At 40.0% G+C, this 8,610-nt stretch overlaps 2 non-coding genes across 2 annotated transcripts; both read right to left on the bottom strand.

Moving 5' to 3' along the window:
* Positions 1–1,395: 1,395 nt before the first annotated feature.
* Positions 1,396–1,468, bottom strand: TRNAV-UAC. The gene has a single exon. It is a non-coding gene; the product is annotated as a tRNA-Val (tRNA).
* A 226-nt stretch (positions 1,469–1,694) lies between these two features.
* On the bottom strand, positions 1,695–1,767 carry TRNAV-AAC. Its single transcript has one exon. It is a non-coding gene; the product is annotated as a tRNA-Val (tRNA).
* Between the last annotated feature and the right edge of the window lie 6,843 nt (positions 1,768–8,610).

Genomic DNA, 8,610 nt, shown 5'->3' with positions numbered 1-8,610 from the left:
ATAATAATAATAATAATAATAATAATAATAATAATAATAATAATAATATGCATTTCTATAGCGCCGTCTATCTAGATAATTCTATTCCGAGGCACATTTATTATTACCCCGGCTTTAGTCTAGCTGCCGTTTATACAGTGCTCCAGCATTTCAAGGAATTAATTCCTGCCAGGTACCCATTTACATCACCTGGGTTGAGTGTGGCAAATTATGTAGATCAATGTCTTGCCAGAGGACATTATTGCCGCGGCGGGACTCGAACCGCGGACCTTGTGATCGACAATCCAGCGACGTATCCACTCGACCACGACGTAAAGCGTTTGTTTGATAGCGTGATAGCCCGGGGTGGGAAGGGGCTGCATGATTAAACAAAACAAGAAATGATACCTGGACAACCTACTCCTTGGGACAACTTCAAACAATGTTTTATCATGGATAGTTGTCCCAAATAGTATATTAATTCAGCGGTATTCATTCATGTCGGGGTTATTTCCATCAGAGGGTATAGTTGCCCAAGTAGTAGGGCTAGTTATCCGGGGATAAACTTACTGTCCGGGAGTAGAGGTCTAGAGGAGGTTGTTCGATGTGGTGGTGTTTAAATATGGAGGTAGATGTTTTCTTACTAACATGATAATGGTTAGTTGTCACATTGGGATAGCTTTACTTTGAGGGCAGTATTTCATGGGTAGCTGTCAGGGGGAGGAGACCCAGAGATAATTGTCCCACGGTGTAATTGTACTAACTGGTAGTGTCCAAGAGGGTACAGTTGTCCAGGGATAGTTGTCCACGAGTAGAGTTTCAGAAGTAATTATTGAATGGGGGTACTTTTATTCGGAGTAGATAACTGGGATCCTTGATCCTTGATAGGGTTGGTTTCACCAGGTGATAGTTGTTGGCTGTATTGTTCAAGAGGGGTTGTTGTCCAGGGATGTTGTCCTAAAGGTATTAGGGACTTTTAGATTTGCGCGGACTGATATGTGTGACGTCCATTCAAGGCAGTGCATTAAAAGGACGTCGATCGTAGCGTAGACCTATTGTCTTCGTGCGAATCTAAAAGTCCCTATTTTATGCAGTTGATTCGTACATTTGTCCACTTTACACTTTAATGCACAATAATCGTCGGTAGTTGCTTGCTAGTTCCGAAGGGCAAACGTATAAGATGAGAAAAGACTTTGACTAGGTCATGAGAACATGACTACGAAAAACCACAATAAAAAACAAAAGCTTAACTGGGGGGGGGGGGGGGTTGGTGTTCAATGAAAGTTGTGGAAAGTGTGTAATTTTAGATGAGACCCGGAAGGAAAATGATGATGATGAAGAGACAGAAAGTAGAATAGTAAATAGAAAGTTGAGTGAAAAAGTACTGCTTCAGTGTGTTTTAGTAAAAGCAAAAGAAGTTTCCGCCCGGGCTCGAACCGGGGACCTTGAGTGTGTAAAACTCACGTGATAACCACTACACTACGGAAACTCAGATGCTATTTATCATTAAAGTAATTTTGATAACTTGCCCTCTTGCCATCTACAGACTTTTAAAATATAATTCATTCGTGGCATCCAGCTTGCATTAGTTAGTGCTTCAGAAAGCAGCAAGCAACTTTTTTGTTCATCAAGAGCAACTTTTCTTTGAAATGTACATGTATGCATAAGATGTATACATTTTGGAACAAAATTAAAGTTATGAATTACAAAAAAATAGTTTCCGCCCGGGCTCGAACCGGAACCCTTGAGTGTGTTAGACTCACGTGATAACCACTACACTACGGAAACTCTGATGACTCCGGGTGCGATTTAGGAATGCCGAACAGCAACTGAGTAAGTGTATCGGTAGTTGAAGCAGATTAGGAATCCTGCAAATGTTGAAAAATTAAGAGGAAAAAGGTGTTAGCTTTGACAATATCTTTAGTACCAAATGACAGGGATAATATATGTCCACCCCCCCCCCCCTCTCTCTCTCTCTCTCTCTCTCTCTCTCTTCTATTCAGTATTCTAGAAAGAAAGGGGAACATTTTAAAAGTATTACGAGTAATATAATTTGATATCATCCCCGTATTATTTTTCAGATGAGACATGCAGTAGTAGGCTTATGTTTGTTTTGTGTCATTCCTGGTTATTGTTATTTTTACTCTCTATGTATAACTTTGAAATTTGTTGTCCAATGTATAAACAAATATTGAAAATGATCCTATCTGTTTGGATTGAAATCAATAAAGTTTGAATTTGAATCCATTCCTTTCTACATTTACATGTACTGTATATGTACATGTAGATATATAATATATATGTATATGTGGGTATATAATTTGTCCTTGTTTTCACGAAGTGACGGTAGTGAGGAAAATCGTAACGCAAAGTGAATGCAATTTTTTTTCACTACCGTCACTTCGTGAAAACAGCGACGAATTATACAGTTATGTCTATACACAAACATATCATACAGTGTATATTTTCCCCAGTTACACTGTAAGTCAGAAAGCAATAATTCAAAGACCTTAGACCAAAATTCGACCAAAAACTCCAAGACAATTACGGTCCATTAGAAGCATGTGGTTTTACACGACACTTCAGGTGCAGTTATCTCTTCTTTGCACGTTGAGTAAAGAACATTTATAAAATCCTGTTGATTTTTGAAAACGAGTAATCTGCGAGTTTATCGGGTAATAAGAAGACAGCGTGGCCTACGCATCAAGACCTCAAAACACTCAACCATGAGTTTAGCAATGCGGTTTTAAAGGGATTGGGTAACTTTGTCTCCGATTCTGACACAAAATCCTGGATTTGGCTCATGCTGCAATGATATTTATAAACCTTTAGGTCATTCAGGAATCCAATGACTTTTACAAGCCGATCGGCCGGCTGATTATCAAGATTTTTATGATTGAAAATCGAAATTTCATTTTGCGTTTTCCTAACGGTTTCCATAACACTACAGTCTATTGGGGGAAACGAGTATGGAAAACCGGTCACTCAAAGATTTTTTACTTTTTTGAGGCACTTCTTGATCATTTTGAGGCGCAATTCTTTTAGGGCTTCAATATTACACCATATCTTAGACACTAATAACACGTAGGGCCGTGCATCTCATATTTAACATTGTTAAACGATGCATGGGTTTAAGCAATGCGGTAATACAGAGTTACTTTTAAAATGATATGTTTTATTACATAAAGGTATATTTTGTATTATTGCACTCATAGGCATTAGGCCTGCAGAAGAGACCATTTTACGCGGAAAGAGAGACCCCCCCCCCCCCCATCAATCCAACCAACATCACATACTGAAAAAGAAGCATGCTGAGATAATTAAAATGTCCTCACTTTCAATGTCCTATATGAGACAATTATAAGTCCTCTTTTTTTCCTTTCCTTTTCTTCTTCTGAGGGGGGTTTAGGAATTTTACTGACACACCAAATTTTTTTATTTTTTTTAAACTAAGGGATTTACTCTCCTCCGCCCCCTCTGTCCGAGCTACTGAGTGAACCTCACTCCTGTGATTATATCTTTCAATTCTATTTCAATATCCGAGAGGGAAATGCAAAATAAGTCCAGGTTACTTGTTCAAAAGAACAGTGTACAGCTGTACCTCATAAACTAGACCAGGGCATGTGAGTTAAAGTCTCACCTCCCTGACTAGACGGATACGTATTGAACACGACTAGATTGCCAATGGGTCTGTTTCATTCAGACTGTGGTCATGTTGTCCGTGTACTCTGTGTCAACATTGAAACCCCCCGCTGTCAAAAAAGAGTTATTATCTTATCTATATTATACCCTTTGTCATGTTTACCCGAGAACTTTATAAATGCCCGTTATATTCTGTAAACCTACCTTTAGACCTCTTCAAGCTCCTCTTTTCTTGAAATCGTCTTCGGTAAGATTCACAGATATTGGATACAATTAAACTGGCAGTTGTGTAAAGAAAATGGGGGAATTTCATGTATTAAACAGTGATTGAGTTCGGAGAAGTAATATAATATAATTATATATACGTTTAATACAGAAATCAAACATAATATGTATATTATAGTCGTGATTTTCCGGTACAATCTTTTAAAAACTTCTACATTTTATAATTGGAGAGTAATGATGGATAAGAAGTTTGAAAAAGGGGGCGCACTGGGTCTCTTACGTCAGAGTATAGAACTGTTACACTCAGGCCAATAGTCCCGTTTACTAACAAATTTAAATGTATGGCTGTTTTTTCTTGGGGATCTAGCGACGAGTTCTGTCACTAACTTGTTATCAATGAATGGACTACAATACTTGGAATCCATTCTGCATATAGTACTTGTTGTTATGTCGGTCAAGGCTCTGGCAAGCTTCCAGGTTGTCAAGAACAACCTTTTTTTAAGCGTATCTGCCATAGTCTACAGGAGGGATTTAGACTGCCCTGCAAGGTCACTGGACAGGTGGTTATCTCATCAACTCAGCTCTCAGTTAACATACGAAAAAGAGGATCATGGGGGACCAATAGTCACCGATTAGGCATGGTTTGTTATATAGAGGGCGCATGTAGCTACAAGTAGTGCAGTGGGCCTTTAAATGTACGCTTAAAATTTGGATATGATAGTAGAACGGTCTATTGTTAGCCTAAACAGGGAGGGGGGGGGGGTCTTTCTGAAGAAGGCCAGAAAATAAAATGTGATACCGTTTCCCTCCTTGTCATGTATCAATACAAATCTTGAACAAGAATATCAAGGTAGAATTTCACCTTTTCAAACCGTTCGAATCTTGATAACCGCGAAGTAATCTCGTTGTATGTGTATGTAAGGGCTTTAGTCATGAGGAGGAATATAGATAGACCTGTTTCAGATATGGGCTTCAATAGATCAAGGAGGGATTGATCTATCTCAAACAAATGTGCTTTTCAAAAAGTGGAGAAGAGGAAGGAGGAGAAGAAAAAGAAGAAGAAGGAGTGGGAGGAGGAGGGGAGGGAGAAGAAGGTGAAGAAGAAGAAGAAAGGAGAGGAGAAGAAGGATAATAATGCTAATAATAATAGTTCAGTTCTTGTATAGCGCATAATACGTTATGAAATAACATTTCCATGCGCTTCCAAAGAGCTTTGAAATGTATCACCCTAGCTTTAGCTCCGGCAGCCTTATCAGCGCACAGTGCATTTCAAGGAGTAATCCTACCAGGTACCCATTTTCCTCACCTGGGTTGAGTATAGGGATAAGAAGAAGAATAAGCATGAGAAGAAGGAGGAAAAGAAGAAATCGGGTCGAGGTCTAGCTTTTACAAATTGATTTACAATTTGAGAGTAGACTTAAGAAAACACCTGCCCTAGAAATTGATTTCAGCACCCCCCCCCCCCCCCGGATCTGACTGAGATGTCCTAACTTGGGGGGGGGGGGATCCAGGAATTTAAAAAGTAGAGGGTGCACGATCCCAAAGTATATACTATTTAACGAATACTGAACAAAATTTACGAAAATAATCGTGGGGGGGGGGGGGTCAAAACAAATACCTGGAACGTTGCTATCATGATACAATCCAACTGTCAATTAACGGTTATTGACCCCGAGCAATATTCAACATTTCCCTCGGAAATTCCGACATAGCAATCCAATAGCAATCCAATGGGCAGTCATATTCCGGTCAATGTCTGACTAGCACCTGTCAATCAAATCATGACGTCATCACATGACACTACTTGACATCCGAAAGCTATCGAGACAAAACGTTATGTTTCACTTGTTTTTTTTAATCGCCGAACCTACATTACCATTTTTGATCTAGTTACGTGTCCTACTTGAAAAACAAATATCGAGTGATTAAACGATGTGTAGCAAGTATTAATTTCCCTGATTTTGTTTTTGTTAGGATACAATAAAACCTTGACCTCCTTGGAGTTAATGGCTAGCTTCTTGACCTTTGCGAGTGTAAAATTACGTTTTATATGTTTATGTTTACCTAACCATCTGTTTAGATCATCGTTGCATATTTAAGTAGGTCATTTCATTTATGCGCTCTCTCTCTCTCTCTCCCTCTCTCTCTCTCTCTCTCGCTTTCTTGCTCTCCATCTCTCTCTCTCTCTCTCCCTCTTTTCCTCTCTCTCTCTCTCTCCCTTTCTCTCTCTCCTTCACTCTTCACCCCTCTACCCAATCCACATTTACTCGCTTTACATAAACCTACCTTCATAACTATGCCTTTATAGTGACGCAGACATGTATTGACAATGATGTGGCTGTGGTTTTAATTCAATTTCTGGAAACACACAACAGTCCAATTTCAGAATGATTCCATAATGAGTTCACCAAAATAATCTAACTGCAGTACCTTTATAATATAGTAATGGTAAAATTAATAATAGCCACATTTGTACAGCGCTTGATAGTACTACGTTTCTAGGCGCTTTATATTTCAATAATTTTTACCCCTCTCATTGTATTCAATTGCTAATCCGAATATGATAGTGCACACCACCCGCTCCCTGCGGAGTACTCCGGCCAGACGCCATTTTCTCCACTTTCTCGAAAGCATACACCAAGTGACTTCCGATACCTCTTCAGACAACGACGCTTATCCCCTGTCTTAACCTACCCCCCCCCCCCCCTAAATCGTCCTTTTTCTTACCGCTCGATATATTAGTTCACCAACGATTATGTTTACCTAACGCATGAACATGAATACAGTCACTCATTTTGGGGTAACGACCCCCCAAAACAACAACAACAACAACAACATCCATCTCCATTTTTCCTTCTTCACACCAGTTGTTCCCATCATCATCATAACTCATCAACAATTTCCCATCTTGGGAACGATGGCATCGACGCCCCTCCTCTAGAATTTTAAACTCAAGCACACTTAATGATGATCCCCCGCAACCTACCCCTCCCCAAACTTCCTTCCTCATTTCACAGTTTCTCTCCACGTCTGTTTATCATCAACATGACTTCCCATCACACACACAACACAACATAACGCTCAACCACCACTTACCCATGTCGGGGGCAATGACCTCTTGATCATTTGCCCCCACCACGTTCAACGACGGCAACAAAAGCAACCACATGATGGTGACGTCATCATCACCATCCCTTGGTTTATTAGCCTGGATGTGGTTGGAGCGGTTGCCATGGTAGCGCCAGGTGATGAGGTTCGCGAGGGTGCCATAAATCCAAATTGCACATGAAAAGCCAAAGATCAGGCATCAAGTGATGGAAGAAAAATAAGGCGCGTTTTCATCATCTCGAGATTGCCAAATAGCCCGCTATTTCTGATTTGGGAAATAATCCCGAAGTTACAAATCGCGTTTTCATTAGCTCGAGATTTGACCTTGAAACTTGAAACTCGACCTTGAGAAATTACATGTAGCTCGAGATATTTTGCACAGCGTTAGCGCATAGTGCGAGTCTTCGGTCTAGTGAAGACGCACAGGACAACTAGCTGGATATTTTGCCAAAAAGTGGGATATTTTGCAAACTATCCCAAGATATCTAGGAATGACAATCCCGACCAAATATCCTTCTAATTGCTACTTCGGTCTGATGAGGACGCAGATTAGCTGGATAGTTTGCGATCGGGATAGTTCAAATAGCTGGATATTTGGCAATCTCGAGATAGTGAAGACTGGCCTTGAGAGACTCGAGCTCTCTTGTTTTTCATGTTCTGTTCCAAACAAGAAACTTGGTTGGTGCCTGGTGTTCAGAGGCATTGAACTCTATGACAGCATCGTCACCGTGATCAACATCATCATCGTGTTTATGCCAGTGCCACGGCTGACATAACGTTGTGATCTGTACTAGCACTGTAACACAATCCAGATGTTGATATAACATTTGTTGGTATAACATTTGTTGGTATCTTAATAATTTAACAAAAGGAACTGCTCCATACTATCCCATGACAACCAACCTCTTACCCTAACACTAACCCTAACCCTACACATAACCTGAGAGGGTGTCAGTGAGACCATTGAGGTCATCGGAGGTCATGCGACTGACTGTGGCGAGGCATGTCTTTCGCCAAATCTGCTGTTCCTTCTTATCTGAGAAATTTTTCAAAACACAACTGGAAAGTTATCTGCTTTAATCTTTGACTTTCACCAACTGTTATTTATGTTGAGCCTTTTTGTTAAATGTAACTTGCATATTCACTGTTATCGCGCCTTGATCGATAGTTTCGGATAAATTATGTGAGCGTTATAAATTCATATATTTTATTATATATTATTAACTCCAACCCTAGATGTTCTGACGTGTGATGAGGTATTTTGCAGTTATGCTTTGAAGCTATGAACTCTTTTGAGTGAATTCGAAAGTATACCGAAAAAGTGTTAGATCTAGATTTTAGTTTGTGTATTGGCGAAGCTCTTTAATGCATGCTAAGAATTCATATCCAAACCTGGGCAGATAGGATTAGGAGGCTGTTTAAAGCCCGCGGAAACGATTATTGTGTCATAATAACGAAGATAAATACGACTTGCTTGCTCTTAAAACCCGTAGGCGGTCCTCGCACCCGCCAACTTTCACCTAGGGAAATTTAAAAGAGATTATGGTCAGGCAACCTTCCATGGTGCAGGCTACAAACCCGAAGCTTTGCCTGCTTATTGGCTCTTAAATGAGGGCATGTAATTGGTATAGTAATCACTGAATAATGACTGCCTGG

Source organism: Strongylocentrotus purpuratus, unplaced genomic scaffold, assembly GCF_000002235.5.
Source record: "Strongylocentrotus purpuratus isolate Spur 01 unplaced genomic scaffold, Spur_5.0 spur5_scaffold_13, whole genome shotgun sequence".
Lineage (NCBI taxonomy): Eukaryota > Metazoa > Echinodermata > Echinoidea > Camarodonta > Strongylocentrotidae > Strongylocentrotus > Strongylocentrotus purpuratus.
This window is presented reverse-complemented; position numbering and strand designations above follow the sequence as displayed.